This window comes from Pholis gunnellus (genome assembly GCF_910591455.1).
Source record: "Pholis gunnellus genome assembly, chromosome: 4".
Lineage (NCBI taxonomy): Eukaryota > Metazoa > Chordata > Actinopteri > Perciformes > Pholidae > Pholis > Pholis gunnellus.
In genome coordinates this window covers 8,122,337-8,138,410 of record NC_136530.1, presented here as the reverse complement: position 1 = coordinate 8,138,410, position 16,074 = coordinate 8,122,337, and the positions used below count along the sequence as shown (strand labels likewise).

Below are 16,074 nucleotides of genomic sequence, written 5' to 3'. Positions count from 1 at the left end.
GATGTAACAGTTCTGGGATAAATGAAAAGGGCAAGCCAGGAGGATCTGAATATCATTTTCAGATCTCAGATTCTTCACTTTAACTTGTTTTCCCCTTCCAATGGAGACTTTACAATTTTCACAGCGTGGGTGTTAGTTTTTTCACCGCTGACATGATGGCATCTCACATTCCATACATCAAAATAGAACGAGATACAAGAGCAATGATTGGTTCTAACCTAGGTGTGTTGTTGGATGCCAACCTTGATTTTTAAATAAGAATAATGTGGCACGGTCGTCCAATCTTGTTTTTGTCATCTAAGGAATACAGACAAAAGCTTCAGAGACACTGAGTCAATCCTTCATGCTTTCATTTCATCACGTTTGGATTAGCATTGGTCTCCTAACTGGCATAAATTAGAACATAACTCACAATCTCCAAATTGTACAGAACGCAGCAGCCAGACTACTAACAAAGACCAAGAAAAGACAAAATATTACTTGACATTGGCAACCAACTTAATACAGATGTTTAATTTTCACTCATTACCTTTGAACCCATACTATATCTCTGAAGTACTGTGCCCTTAAAAACCGGCAGAGCCTGAGGCCCTCAGGCAAAAACAATTATTTAAAGGAATACTTGTTAGTTATAGATATTTTTAAGAAATACGCTTAAACACTTTCTGGCAAAGAATTAGACGATATCTGGTGTATAGACGACGCACAATGTTCATTAGATATAAGTGTTGAGAAATATTGTCATAACCTTGGATGACATGATGATTGGAGTTAATTGTGGTCGTGTGTAAATGGATTATTTCATTAATAGCTGGTGGTGATTAACCACAATGCCTAAACACACAGGTCCTTAGACATTTAGACACACACACACACACACACAATTGTTTGTTGACACACACTCACTCTCACTCTCACACACACACACACACACACACACACACACATCATCCACAAAGACAAATACCAGCAGAATTTCTCTTATTCCCCAGAGGAGAGGGGTTTGGATTCTTCCTCTTCCTGCTCTGCAGGGTTCATGCCCCTTCGTCTGCTCTTCTGGTCCCTGTCTGTCTGAACATTTCCTTTTGTAGACCATCCTGACAGTATCTGAGTAAAAACTCTCGCTCTATTTCTCCCCCTAAGGCGTCCATCGCCACAAAGACACAGAGAAAGAGAACACGTGTTTGACCCGCTACAATACCAACAAGCTTTTTTGAAAAGATGCCTACTTCCTTCCTCCTTTTAAACTACTTCCTTATTTCTGTATGGTTTCAAGTGTACCCCGGGCCATCTAGAATTGAAGCATCTTATTTTCCTACCTTGCCTGTTGACAAAGCAATTTTTTTTTTCTCACCAGTGGGCAGTGTCTGCCCGGGAGTTGCGGAGGCAGCAGTTTGAGTTTTCCTTCTGCTGGCCCCGCTGGGGAGGGCAGGTCTATGACACTATTAGTCACCTCTGACACCGCACAGCCTCTGCCTGTAGACCAGATGGAGAGAAAGTGTAAACGGGAGACTTCAGGGTGGGAGAGTGGACAGGCCACACGCCAGCCTTAAGGTTGTCTGAGACTTTGCCTGCATGCAACTTAAGAGGCCTGAATCCTTGCCCGCTAATATACTGTGACTCTGTTCACATCAAGTACAACTATTGATCTCGGATTCACGGCGCAGAGATGTCACATCCACTCAGTTCTTCTTTCTTTTTTCTGAAATCCCCCAAATCAAAGCCAGATTATGAGAGATCACTTGTACTGTGTTGAAGAGAGTCAGTGGTCACTGTCAGCTGCAGTGACTTAACATTACTTAGACTGTTGTGATTGAATTTTAGACCTAATCCTGTCTGCTATCAGTGTTCAGGTACCATGTCTGCTCAGTGGGAGTGGAGTCTCGAAGAACAGGGTTTTTCTGTTTTTTTTTTCCTCTTTTTTTTTTTAAACCAAGAGGAGGGGAGTGGAGTGGGCACTGCAGCTATATCTGCCTGGCTGCCTCTCTCTCTCTCTCTCTCTCTCTCTCTCTCTCTCCTTATCTCTATGTTTGTACACTATGTGCCAAGATCCAATCAATAGCCACTCCAGCCGTGGAGAGAGGAGAAGGTCAGCAGCCACATTGGAGGAGCTAGGCAAACTGATGGAGGAACAGAAAACATAGGAAACACACATGCAAGGCTTATTCCTTTTCTCAGGTTAATGAGACTATTATGATTTTAGACTCCCAAAGACGCTTTACAATATAAAACTTATTACATTAAAAAAACTACAATATGGCATTTCTTGCTCTTTGTCAGGCACAGGGGTAAAATCAGGTACAAAATGAGGTATGAGGAGTCAAATTTGGCTTAAAACGTTTTCTTTTGTAATAAGAAAATGGCAAAAGAAATTTTAAAGGGAGTGTGCTACACCGTCCTTTATGAACACCGGAATCACAATTACAGTTTGAGTGTCATGGGCGTTTCATCATCACATTTTGTCATGTGTGAAAAGTTTAAAGCTAGGGTTAGCAACATCTCAGAAACCAGCTAAAGTAAGCTAGATTTTGAAATAATCCATCTGAAACACCCGGCCCAGTGTCGACATCCACAGATACCAGAAATATTTCCTTTTTAATATTAAATATAAGGTCTCTAAAATACACTACCCATCCTAGCTTTAACTTATAAGAATATATATATATAATACATACAGAGCAGCACAACTTTGTCACAGGAAATTTTCACTTTTGTGCAGGACTGAGAAATTGACACCATTCAAATGTTCTTAGCAAAGAAGATTTGTTCTTTTTCACATCAGACATTGTCATCAAGTAATGTGACAGCATGCAATCTGGACAAGTGCCAGTTTTAATTACAGTAACTAATTAATGCCAACTTTTGTTGAAAGCGGCTGAGAGCTGAGTTCTTGACTCTGGAGCTATTCTGTGAATGGTTTGCAGTGTAGAGAGCCCTCCAACCACTGACTGCCTTTAAAGGCCAACACCTGAATAGCCAATCAGCACTTCGTCATGTGGATGAGGTGACACTGCAAAGTGAAACCGCATGAGAGCTGGCCACTTCCAGAACACCCACTTTGTATTTAAATAGTGAAAGACTGGCTTTTGTTTACTGGCAGGACAAAAAATGCTTTCAATCATACAGTTTATTGGGAAGCAAAAATATAATGTCAATATTTTTCACTACATCACCACAAACAGATGGGGCTAGGCAGACGATTAACAATGTTAGCTATATATTCCCCCAAACATAGATCGTTTTTTTTGTAGTTTTGTTAGCATATATTCAAGACAGACACGAGCACTTCACCAGTCAAGCAAGCTGGCCCCACTCAAGTAAGTAAACCGCTCTTCCCCAAGCGGCGAGGTAAACAGCTCAAGATAACAGAGGGTTTTTTCCCTTTAGTGGCAGACTGTTCATGAATGCATTAGCTGTGGCCTGAACATCAAAGAAGTGGGGAAAAAAACATTTTTAAAAAGGAAAATGCAAAAGAAAAAGACAAGGCAACTTAAGGAATACAGCTATATCAGCGGGTGGAAATTTAATTTTCACTCTATATTTCTTACTTCCACAACTTCTGATGAAGTTTTTCTTTGTGTTTGTCTCCTGTTTGTTGTTAACTTTCTGGGTCCTTGCTTTACCCCTTTGCCATGTTGTTTCCCTGTCTTCTGCGTTTGTCATAAATTGTTCTCTGCTGGCCTCAGGAAGTTTTGTATTTTCCTTGGCAGCAGCTAACAGGTATCTGGATGAAAGAGCCAGACTCTTTATCGTCTAATAATATGTTAATCACTGCCTACGGCACGTCAGCGTCAGAAATTCCTCACAGATTGAAAAGGTCATCATTGTATCATTGCATGTTTCTTGGCAACAATTCTTGTTTTCATGCTGCTCTGTATTTCGCTTCATTAGTGAGTGACCCTTATTCTATCAGCCCAACGCGGCAGCATCTGTAGTCTGGCGCAGGAATCTGAGAAAAAGGTCGCGACGTGACTGTCCTTTGGCCCCAGACAGCTAACTTTAGAAGGCGGGTCCGGAGGGAACAGAGGATAAGCAGGTTTATGATCTATATCCTTACGTTACAGTCCTGCATGGCCTCTTATCTCCAACCAATGGTTCCCCCAGGATACTAGATGCTTTATTACGCACCCCCACCCCTGCGTCTCTCCCATGTCTCTGGCGATCAAGAACGCGGTAATGAGGTAGAGGTGTTGAGAATCAGGAGGTGGTGGGGAGCGCATTAGCATGGCTGTTAATGCGCTCCCTACTGTGAAAGGGCGCCAGTGCGGATGTGGGTGTCTGTGCCGGTGGCGTGTTCAACTTTACAGTTTTACACAGTGCAGGTCAACTGTGTGTCGTGGAAATATGGGAGGTAAATAGATTATAGTATCACAGGTGAAGCTCGCCGAATTTGATGGTGTGATGTTCACGCAGCGCTGACCCCCTTGTTGATCCTTATTATAATGTTGGCACAAAAGCACACAGATTTTGGGTTACTCAGACAGAGATAATATTTATTTTGGAAATTGGAACGTATTCACACCTTAATGGCTTAGCGCTCTGTCTCTTTTCACTCCCCCTCTGTTTCTCACCTTCTCTCGTCTCTCCTGCCTCTCAGTGAATAGGAAGTGAGCAAATGAAAAGTTCTCCGAGCGGCCGATGTCGACGGGCCTACGGTGCTGTGAACCGGAGTTCTGTGAATGGTGGATAGTTGAGGACCTGGTTTATGAAATAAAAGAGTAATGTCATTTTAAACTGAGCCAGTGCAGCAGTCAGCAGTCACATCTCTCTCCCTCTCTGCCTCTCTTTGTCTCCCACCTCTTTGGCTTCAGAGGCAAATCTGCTCCCATCCTTCGCAGCAGCCGTCCATCTGCCCTCCTCTGCCAATGGATATTTACTTCTTAGGTGACGCTGAGGATGGAGCACTCATTTGGGTGTCAGGACTCGGGACCCAGGGGGACACAAAGAGGGAACAAAACAGATAGCATTCAAGGCTTTTTAATAAATCAGAATACTCCTTTCTGACAGCGTAATTGCTTTCCATTGCCCGGCAAGCAGGAAAAAGAAGGTAAAGAGGGGAGAAAACAAGAGAGAGGAAAAGACAAGTAGAGGAGAGTAACGCAGAGCGGGCTGTACAGTAGATCATTTATTTGGAGGGAAAAGAATGAAAATTAATGAAAAGAGAGTTGCTCGCCCTCCAAAGGCAGCCGAGCTTGAAATTCACTTTGAGGGAAACTTAATTTGTTGTAAATGGGCAAAAAACATATTACTGCGCAGCGCGTAGAAGGGCTGCACGGTGTGTCCGTCTGCTGCGTCTGTCTGTCGGCATGTGTTTGTGGCAGACGAGGACGCTATGCTCTGAATAGCTCAGCTGAGAGGAGGGAAACACAGGAGCCTGTTAATAACTCCAGTAACAGCATTCTCTTTCTACATGACTGCTCTCCAGCACACCCTAAGCACGTCTGAATACAACTCCAGGATGTGGAGGAGAACTTGTCAAAAGTTACTTGTAAGGAATAAAGTTTGGCCTGTTCTCATCAGGTGCACGCGTCTGTTTTCATGTGTGTGTGTGTGTGTGTGAGCGCACACATATGTAGCCTACTTGTGCATTATGCTCTTTTTCGTGTGTCCCGCAGATTGAGGCTTTCGACAACTCAGGAGTTCTTGAGTTGTCTTTATCCTTTAAAGAGCGACCTTCAGTTTAAGGTTGTGAAGTTTGCTATCGCGTGTCAGGCAGTACCAAGTAAGGACACACATCCACAGCAGAAACGAGCGTGCAAGGATCAGCTACCTAGGTCAGTTGTATCCCACATCACAGGACATAACCCCATATTATGTTAATGGTGTTCACAGCAAGAGAGAGAGGCTGCGATCCATGTGGCCACGGCAATATGCCGCTTGTTATGTAACACCAAGGGTAGGGAGACCCATTTAAAAAGAGTGCGGGTGGCATATGAACATGATAATCAAATAGCAGCAGGTGGTAAAGATGAGATGATAAACTTTAATTTCATCTTTTCACAGTCTTCAAGTGTTGGCAGAGACATTTCCATCCAGTGAAAAGGAGACATGTAAAATGTGTTTTTATTAGTCTGCATTGTTTATGAGGGTAATGGTACTTGTGGTATTTATACAGAGCCGGATGTGCCGTTTGTGTGCCGAGTTGAAATGGAGTGGAAACCAACCAGTTTTATGTGAGAGAGAGGGAGGGAGTTCCCTGAGCACTGCTACCTGCAATCAGCATAAACACAATAATTTGCTACGACGGAAAATGGTAAACTGTAAAAAAAAATGTAGGGGACACTGTTCTTAACGCCTACTTTATTTCTGCATCACCTATTCAAAGCACTGTGAAATTTCCGTGAAACCTGTTTAAATGCAGTAAAGATTTCAACCTTTAAGTTGCTCTCCAAGTGGGTGCATTCGGGCTGTTGTATACGACCCAGTCTGTGCACGCAATCATGTGTGGCTGCAAGCTCATTTGGATGTAGCATGTATATAAATATTGGGATTTCTGCAGGGTTAAATTACTTTTGAATCCAAGATACAGAGAATTGATCCAAGCCAATATGTTTAGTGATAAGCTGGCTGACTGACAGCGCATGGTTAAACAGTATGATTGCAGACCTGCTGCAGATTTATCCCTGCCTACAGTTATAGACCTTACCATCCAACAACTGCATGTGACAGGAATTCTGTAAAGCAGACTTCATGACATCAAATCCTTGACTTGAGCTCTTAGCTTCCATTTCTTCAGCATCCCCCTGAAGAGGGTGACAGGGTATGAATGCTTTATGCTCTTACAGGATGCCAAGTGTTTATCAGAAGTCCTCACTCTCAATAGACAGCACTCACTGATGTCCTCTATGGTGCCTAGAAGAGCTGAGATTGATATGCGGCCTCGTACAGTATGCTGGCTACATTGCTTGGCTGGAGCACTTGAGCACGAGATGCTTAATTACACTCCGGGCGGGAAATGGTAGGGAATGTCAATAAGCGGAATATTTAAAGAATAAATCAGTTTTCCAACCCTCTTCAGGCATTTGCTGCTCTCTCCAGTCTATTGGCCTCTCACCCAACCATAGGCAAGGGCCCTGACTCTTCGCCCTACCTCAGGCTCAGCTCTGACTCGGGCCAGCAGCTCGGCTCTCCTGGTGGGGCCTGGAGACACCTGATAACTAAAAGCCCTAGCCACGCAGGCATTTACCTACCACAAAAACAAACACCTGCTCTCATTCTAGACAGTTTCTACTTTTCCTTCTCTTCATTGTCCCACTACCATGTCGCACAAAATATATTTTCTTTTTCTTTCCTTTTTTTTTTTTTTCCAGAAGTGAGAGAAAAAAGGAAGGAAGTGACAGATCCCATTTTTCCTCCACTTTTCTATTCTCTCTCACCTCTCGTTTTCTTGCTCTACCACTGCTGCCCGGTCCTAGCCTTTGTGTGTGAGTGCGTGCGTGTGTGTGTGTGTGTGTGTGTGCGTGTGTGCACGTCTCCCACATGGTTGAGCGTCAGCCTAAGTGTGAGAGAGATGGATGCCAGAGTCCCTTTCTCTCTCCTAAGGCGCCATGTCTCTCCTCTCTCCTCTGCCGGGCTCGTCTGCACCTGCATATTGTGATATAGTGCCTCTGTTCAGCCAGTCGATTGCCTTTAACAGGACTGGGGCACACTGGCCAAATTGAAAGGGATTGCGGCCTGCTTTTCATCAGAGTCACATCAGAGCAGGGTGCAGGGTCCATAGGGCACAGGGGGGCATGGAGGAGGTATGACGGGTTTCTTTTTTCTTTTATACTTTCTCTCACAATTTCTCCCCCCTTGTACATTTCCTCTCTCTCCCTCTCCATCTTTTTATGTCTCATTGTTTGATGCCATCTGATGGCTGTGGAAACACTTTGCAGGAAATGAGTATTCTGTTTCTCATCAATCCATTCCCCCATTTTCATGCAGGAGTTCCTATTGATAGCGAGGGAGAAAGAAAATCAACAGCAGTCTCAAAGAAAAATGTCTTCTTTTTCCATTTGTTTGCTGCTTACTTTTGAGATATGTCATATACGTGTGCCTTCTCTTTTCAAGTTTGCCTCTTCAATTCTTTTGTGGAAGACAGAATTTGAATCTCTCTAATGAAAAAGTCCTCTGTGTGTGTGTGTGTGTGTGTGTGCTGTAATGAGTTAGCAACGCTTCCATATACCTTCAGTGGAGTGGCAGGCAGACAGACAAATATGCAGACAGGCTTGTAAAAGAATACCTGAGAAACTAAAGCTCATTCCAATACAGATATTCGTCTTAATAATTAACGCTCATGATGCTAATCAGGTCAAAAGAAATCACAAACCATTAGGACCATTAAGGCACTTTTCATTAGGGCCGAGCTAACTCCTAATGGAGTTCACAGTGGTGTTTTCTGAGGCTCGTCACAGTGTCCACACTCACAGACTCATAGACTTGGAGGCGCATTCCTGCATAGTCCGTGAAGGGTTTAGGGCGGTGCCACTGTTTTGGAGAAACAGTCAGCAGTACTGACACAAGAGCAATGTACTGCTGTGGACAGACACATCAGCAAAACACACATTAGCCACCGAAATAAAATCCCCAACCTAAAGAAATCTATACCCGTTTAAGTGTACGCTATATTTAGAATTTCTTCTGACATGGAACTGAACTGAAAGGAAAAGTTACCTAAACTTTTTTTTTGGTCAACGGAGTGAAGAGAGCATAGATAAGTTTCACTGTTAGTTGAGTTCCCTGTCGGACAGGGCTGTCTGAAGGCGAGATAAAGCAGTGCAAATATTTACATTTTGCTCAATGATGGTATTTTTACAACAGTTTTTGTTTTTGTCAATTGCCTCTTGCTCTTACGGCAAACGCCTAGAAGACTTTCAGATCAGGCAGTAAAATAAAAAACCCCAATTGTAGATCAAGTTTTGCCAGTGATGTGAAATGCCGCTGCAAAAGTGCTTTCCCATTCATATTTCAAGCCGCTGCAGCCTCTCAGGCTCGGGTATTCACCAGGTGACGTCAGTTTAGTCCCCGAGGGGTTGAGGGCTTATGGCTGCGTGTTTTCTGCGAGCACTTATTTTTTCATTCATATATTAGTACGTTGTCGGTTTAAGTCAATTTATACAATCTCATTTTGGTTGTGGTATCACTTTCTTCTGTAGCTGTATCCTGTTACAACCTGCTGCTCCTATACGGCCCAATTTCACTTTCATCGAATCAAATCAGTTCCATCTAATGTGATCTAATTAAAAAGATGTCTACATTCCCCTCATCTCTCTGCTTCAAAGATTTGCGGTGGCAGGGATCGCACTTTTGTCAGACAACTCAAATCACTTGAAGTTTACTTCAGCCAAATTGTCCACCTTGAAGGATATCAAATGAGTGCATTCACCGCACTGCTGAGGATAACAAATGGACAATATCCAGACAGATCACTAGCGTCAGTAACACAGGCCAGTGCCTGCATGCTAAGTTCCAAAGGGAAGACTTGACTCCAGTGACTGATGGCTTCAAATGGCAGTGGATGAGTGCATGAGTGAGGAGATGAGACTTCTTCCCTCCTTCCCTTTTTCCTCCTCCTTCCTTGGTTGCTGTGGAAACGGGTTCCCCTGAAGTTGTTAAACTTTAGTGCCCACATGACAGCCTCACGGAGACGTGTGGGAGCCTTGAAAGAGAAACCACGCCAGCACACCCACGCTCACAGGAACACACACGTGTACATTGAGACATACAACACACACACACACACACACACACACACACTGGCAGTGTCTTGAGGAAAATCTCCCATCTGACCTCAATGTTCAGTGCTTTTTCTCTGTTGACTTAAGGAATGGCGAAGGTAATAGAAGGACCAGGGTTGAGCGAGGACAATAGCGAGGGCACTTGAAAAGGCAGTAACCTTTTCCTGCTTGGTGTGTGTCCGATAGAGACTCCCTGTAGTATGCCATTGTGGAGCTGTCAAACTGGCTCCCTATGAATTCAGAATGACGCTCGAGAGGTACACAACGCCTTGTCTAGGGCTCCACCAGTGTCCATCTTCATTCATGGATCAATAGTTGTCTTTATTTTGGATTCCTTCTCCCCCCCCCCCCCTCTTCTTCTTCTTCTTCTTCTCTCTCTCCTTCCCTTCATTCATCTTTGACAGGGCAGCCCTAAATGTCTGCTTTAACTAGCTGCTCACAGCCCTCCTCAAAACACATTTACATACACATCAATCACGCTGTCAAAGGTAAAGGCATGACGCCGTGTAAAAACCGGAATTAGATTATGGCCTTGTCTCGTCCCTGATACTGACTGCTTGGCTGGCTGGCTGACTAGACTGTTGATGCACAAGTTAAACGGCCTGAATTGTTATTGGCTGGTGTTTTTCTCATAGTACTTAGTGTGTACTGCCATGCATGTGCGGTGTGCCAAACAAGGTCTGCAATACTCAAAGAAATGTCTTTTCCTCTCTTCCAGTAAAGCATATTCATGTGTCCAACTTTGCCTGTAAAAATAGCCTTATTTTGGTTGTACAGTGAGTATTTCTCAATGCAACGTATGAATTCAGTCAGACACTTTCTGTACATTAAGAAATTAAACATTTAAAGTAATTATTCAGTAAGGAACAAGGATTCTGAATATGCAAAATTCGACCAAACTGCTGAATCTCTGAGAGCCGGTCACGATAACACACTGCTATCTCATAGGTTTCACGTGTGGCGTCGGCCCAGTTTACATTAGCCACCTTTGTGTTTACTGTGCTGCTAAACAGGAGCGGTCTGTGTACTGAGCACAAACCCTCAGGAGTCACAGAGGGCTGGTGGCCTGCTGGACCTAACAGTGAGTTCAGACCCCCGGTGCTGGTGCCCCGGTACTTGCTGAATTCGAGCCAACTACAAACTGAAGGTTCATCTCCGAAAGCAGCCCCCCGGTGGTGGGGAGGACAGTATCATCTCATTCTGAGCATACTGTTAGTTCATTTTCTGAATGTTTTGACTTAACATTCTGGCCAGATGTTACACATTGCCCCTTAACCAAAGATATACATGAGCTAGTTCAATTATTAAGTACCAAGACTAAAAACTTTAGGACATCAAGTGAACTTTAGGACGGTGAAGGAAACTGCATCAGCAGACTGAGTGTAGCAGCAGAGTAAAAGAAGTGTCACGGTCACGATGAACACCTGCATGAATATGATCGGACGTTGCTAGTAAACTTATATCAGCCGAATATCAGCCAATGAAGAGGCTGATCAGTTAAAAGCATGCTCGACTTCAGTGTTCTGAACTAAAATGATGTTCCATTGCCAGCTGTGGTTTTTATAGCAACATGTCTGACGACCCATATGAGCTTATTCTGGATCTGGTGCCACCATTGCTCATCTATGCCGTACAAAAATGTCACAAATGAATACTGTTTTCTGATCTGCCACAGCTACGGTTTGGTTTGGTAGTGTTTAGGCATGCAAAATATGTTAAAAAGTTTTTTAAAAAAAATAGAAAAGGACAAATTAACCAGCAGCATTTGGTCCACTGAATATTTTCTTTGAAAAATGTAAAGGTCCTCTGAAGTCAAGTTCAAACAGCAGAGCCTGAGGTTAAGGGTGAGGAAAGTGAGGGGAGGGAGGAGCGGGTTGGTGCAGGAAACCCTCTGTGGCCGGGGCTCGGAGACAGCAGCATGTATCACCAGGCCCATCATCACGGCTCATTTCACTGTTTGATCCTCGCAACAGCTCAACGCAGAGTTCATACCACCCAAGGGTCGCGTCTCCGTATAGCCTATATTAGCAAACATAGTATGGTGAGAAAGAGGAAGCTTAACCCCTGAGGTGCTGCCATCCACTGGTGTATAGCCCCCTTATTCCCTCTCTCAAACGCTGGTAATTAACAAATACTACGGCATACTGTAAATGCTATTTTTGCACTAATGTGTGGGCAGGGTGGAAAACATCACAGGAACTCCAGTCTGTTAATTAGAGTGTATTTATGGCAATTAAAGCCTCTGCTTCTGCCTGGGAGAGGCCAACTGAAAGAATTCTTAATGTCTGACCCTGAGATATGGATCATTTAACACGTGCGGCTGTGAATACCAACACCACTGTAGCTGTTTCAGCTCAACCATGGTTCCGCTGTTTTCAATCCCCACAGCTCCGAGGGTTTGTAGTCTGAAAGTCAATCTACAAGTCGATGTAGACTTAATATGGTGTCATAGAAAGGTTGCGATTTTACACCATTGTGACAGTTAAATGTGATGATCTGCCCTATGTTTTCACTCCGTTCACTGCATTATGCTACTGTCTCACGGCGGGGAGTTTGACCAGGAATATTTCACTATCCAATTACCAGGTGAAATTGGCTGTTTAATTTTACAGCCTCGATGAAGGCGCTCTATCAGAATGATGGCCACTCAGTTAGCCCCCTAACACCACCCCAGGCAGCCTGCTCATCTGAGAAAACTTTCTCTGTCTGTGTCTCTCTGTGTGTGTGTGTGTGTGTGTGTGTGTGTGTGTGTGTGTGTGTGTGTGTGTGTGTGTGTGTGTGTCAGTGTCAGTGTGTGTCTCTGTGTGTGTGTGTTTGCAAAGTGCACTGAAAAAAGGCACTGAAGAAATATAAATCAAGCAAGGTGATGATAACTTTGGCGTTGACACTGTGATCCATCGTCTTGCCTCCGCACTGACTGTTTTCATTTTAGCCAGCAGCAGGCTGCGACTGAGAGGCTTTCTACCAAAATATAATTGTTTAGGAGTAATGAGCTGGAAAAAAGGACAGAGAAAAGGGGGAAAGCAAGAGAGAGAGAGAGAGAGAGAGCGCTTGGAGAGTGACTATTATGGAGAGTAGAAATGTAACGCACAACAGTAAACATGACAAAACAAGCTGCAATTTGGTAGCATGCATGTAATTATGTCCTCTCTTCTTCCAGTACTTCTGTCTGTCTGCGCGGTCAGACTGGATTCATTTATTAATTGTCGCAGAGCTAGTTTTAAACATACCCAGCTGTGATATTGGTTTGCAGGACATTGCAACAGGGTCTAAGAAAACAACATGTTTTCTTGACAAATTGGCAGCACAAGCTTCATGATTTGCTCTTTTAATGTCTTGTCAAATATTTTCCTGTCAGATGTGTGTGTGTGTGTGTGTGTGTGCATCCTGTTTGGATCTGTATATGTAAGATCATAATATTTTGTAAGTGTCTTGCACAGTATTTTATCAAGTTAATGTCTTTATTAGCAAAAATCAGTTGACCGGAAGGCACACTACATGTCCATCCCCACAAGATTTGTTAAAAGTACAATATGCAACATGTAGACTGATACAAAAACAATTCCTTTCTCATCACTTATGACCCACTAGAAGTGTGTGGCGGTGTCTGCAGAGACCCTGCCCTCTGCCTGTACTTTATCTTTTCTTAATATTTTGCTGTGTGTCTGCAGTTAAGATCTCCCTTCGATAGCCAGAGAAGAAAAGGACAAGTGAGCTCAGAGGAAAATCCTTTTCTGACTGGGAAGTCACAGGAAATGTGTGTGCGAGTGTCAACGTTTCACATTTCACGTTTTTTAAATCTTTATTACTCTCTCGCAAAGGTTTTCTTTTCTGTAAATTGGATGGCTCCAACATGACTTTGAGGGCCACTAAGGGCAGGAAAGAGTGACCAGGTTGAGCAGATAACATTGATTTTGATCAAGACTGAGGAGAAAGAAATGCAGATAGAGAGAGAGAGAGAGGGAGAGAGAGAGAGAGAGAGAGATGTCTGCAAGATATCAAACTTTCTACTCTTCCTCAGATCAAAATTACAACCTGAGATGGGAATGAGAATTTTAATTAGAACTCGGGGCTATCTCATCTCAGAGTGTGTGTGGAGCTAAAAGACTAATTCCCACCACACATTCCCACATCCCCCACCCCTGCCTTCACAGGCCACTTTGTCCGTTATTTAATAGGCTCTTTGTTATCTATCTACTTGGGTTTGCCAGGTACTTAGAGCCCCTCCATTGGAATATTAGGTATTCTGATGAGGCCGGCAGCTGTGTGCTCCACGCAGATGGCGCCTGCTGTAATCAGCACTCTCAAAAGAACGGCTCTCATATCTCCCCCAAACTTATCCTTTTTATGATTACAAAACACAGAGCCGCAAATTGTTATGAACAAGATAGATATATTTACTGGCAGCATAAAATACAGTGGCGCCCAACAATTCAATCCCTTTCAGGTTGATTCGTATTGCTGAGTGCACTCTCTTAGATGAGGACATTTGGTAACAGGAACCATGAATAGCATTCAAATGCACCCTCTCCAAATGGGGGTATTGTGTGATAGAATTGGTAGAAATGGGGACCTTGTAGAAATGCTCTGCCGTGTGTTCAATCGGTTTGTCACTGTGGTCAAGGACAGAGTCGTAGCCTGAGGATCGGGTGGGCTGCGGTTGATGAAATCAATTGGTTAAGAATCTAATATCAGCACAAACACAACCACAAAAAAAATACTTAAGTGTGTTAATGGCACTCCAAAACATACAGTGGAGAATCAGACAGCATTGGTGTTGTCAGTTATGCAAGATGTGTAAAAAACATCTGGTTTGCAATTTCATTTACACCTCATAAGTTGAATTACACATGACTGAGTATGCATGACTTAAGCAGGAAATAAGAGACACACATATAGCATTGCATTTTATATTTTAGTTTGTTTTGTATGTAAAGTATTTGACTTGAATTTATAGCTGGGATCTGGAACTGTATGTTGATTAAATAAGTAGGAAGAGGAAGGTGTAGAGGCTTATTACAACACTATAACACCTTTCATGGATGCCATGATGTATTCTTCCACATTCCCGAACCCCACCCTTTTAGTATGTGTGTGCATTTGAGTGTGTCCAACATTACAGAGAGTAAGTGTTGTCTGGGACCTTATCAATGAAGCGACTCAGCCTGTAATTAGCACTATAATCACCTCCCTAATTCAACCACTGCTCAGCGTCTCACCCAGCGCACTGCTCCTCTTCCTCTCCTGTCGTTTCCCCGTCTCTCCTACTTTGTTTCCAAACAACACTCCTCTCTCATACAGCCTTCATCTCTTTTTTAATCTTATTTTGTTGTTGTTGTCATCTCTCTCTATATTTCATCCCTTCCTCCCCCCTTTCCTTTCTTCATCCCAACCCGACACCTCTCTCCTTCACCCGTGTGGATCTTAAGCCAAATGAGTGAATTCTTCTCATTAGTAGTGCATTGGGCCAACGTGCCCGGAGGGAGACAGAGCGATCTTAGTACTGAACAGCTCAGCAGAGCTCTGAGGGGTCAATGAGCTGGTTAAGGGAGTGATGTTTAATGCTAGACTGGGGGACGGGGAGTTTTAAAGTTTCTTTCACATGCCAAGTCGATTTACTACATACTGTATCTATGGGCAAGTGGGATGCAATGTATGCCAAGCAAAACAGACTAACCACATAACCAAACATGAGAGATGCTTAACAACTAAGAGAAAATGACTTTTGTTTAAAAATGAATCAGGCACCCTTCAGGGAGATGGATGGCATTGACTGTCGTGAAGGCTCATACGAACACTTACCAGCCTGCAGCCTGAGCACACAGAGTATAGATAGAGGGAAATGTATGTGAATATATGTTATACATACGTAAGTTTGTGATTATTTGTGTTAAAAGAATTCAGGAGGAAGTACAGCTGTCTATCTGTGTTTGGGTATGACTGCCAAAAAAAAGGCCTGGGGAGATGTAATGTGCGGGCACACAGACACACACAGACCATTATGCAGCCACCATGGGGACTACTTGGCTTGTAGCCTTTCTTTCGCTGTTCCGTTATGTGATTTGTCCTGACTATTGATACCCCAAAACGCCCTACTCTCCCCTCCTCAACCCCCTTGTTATCCCCCACACACCCTACTTCACCCCCACTTCCAATTTCCACACTAACCCAATTAGCATCTCGTCAATAATGCTCAGCATTTCATTTTGCTGCTTTAATTAACAAATTCAATTTGCTCGAAACTGCTGTGAAAACAAATTAAAAGCACAGCAAATTAAAAGCCCTCAGTTCCAGCGGATATAGCTAAGGTGATTACAGATGCGTCAAACGACTGTTTTCTTGTTTGTTTTATCTC

General features: G+C 43.4%; 1 protein-coding gene across 1 annotated transcript in view; it reads left to right on the top strand.

Annotated features, from left to right (window-relative positions):
• agbl4 (AGBL carboxypeptidase 4) overlaps positions 1 to 16,074 on the top strand; it is a gene marked incomplete at both ends in the record, with an annotated part of 242,749 nt that overhangs the window by 136,877 nt on the left and 89,798 nt on the right. The gene's annotated exons all lie outside the window — the stretch shown is intronic.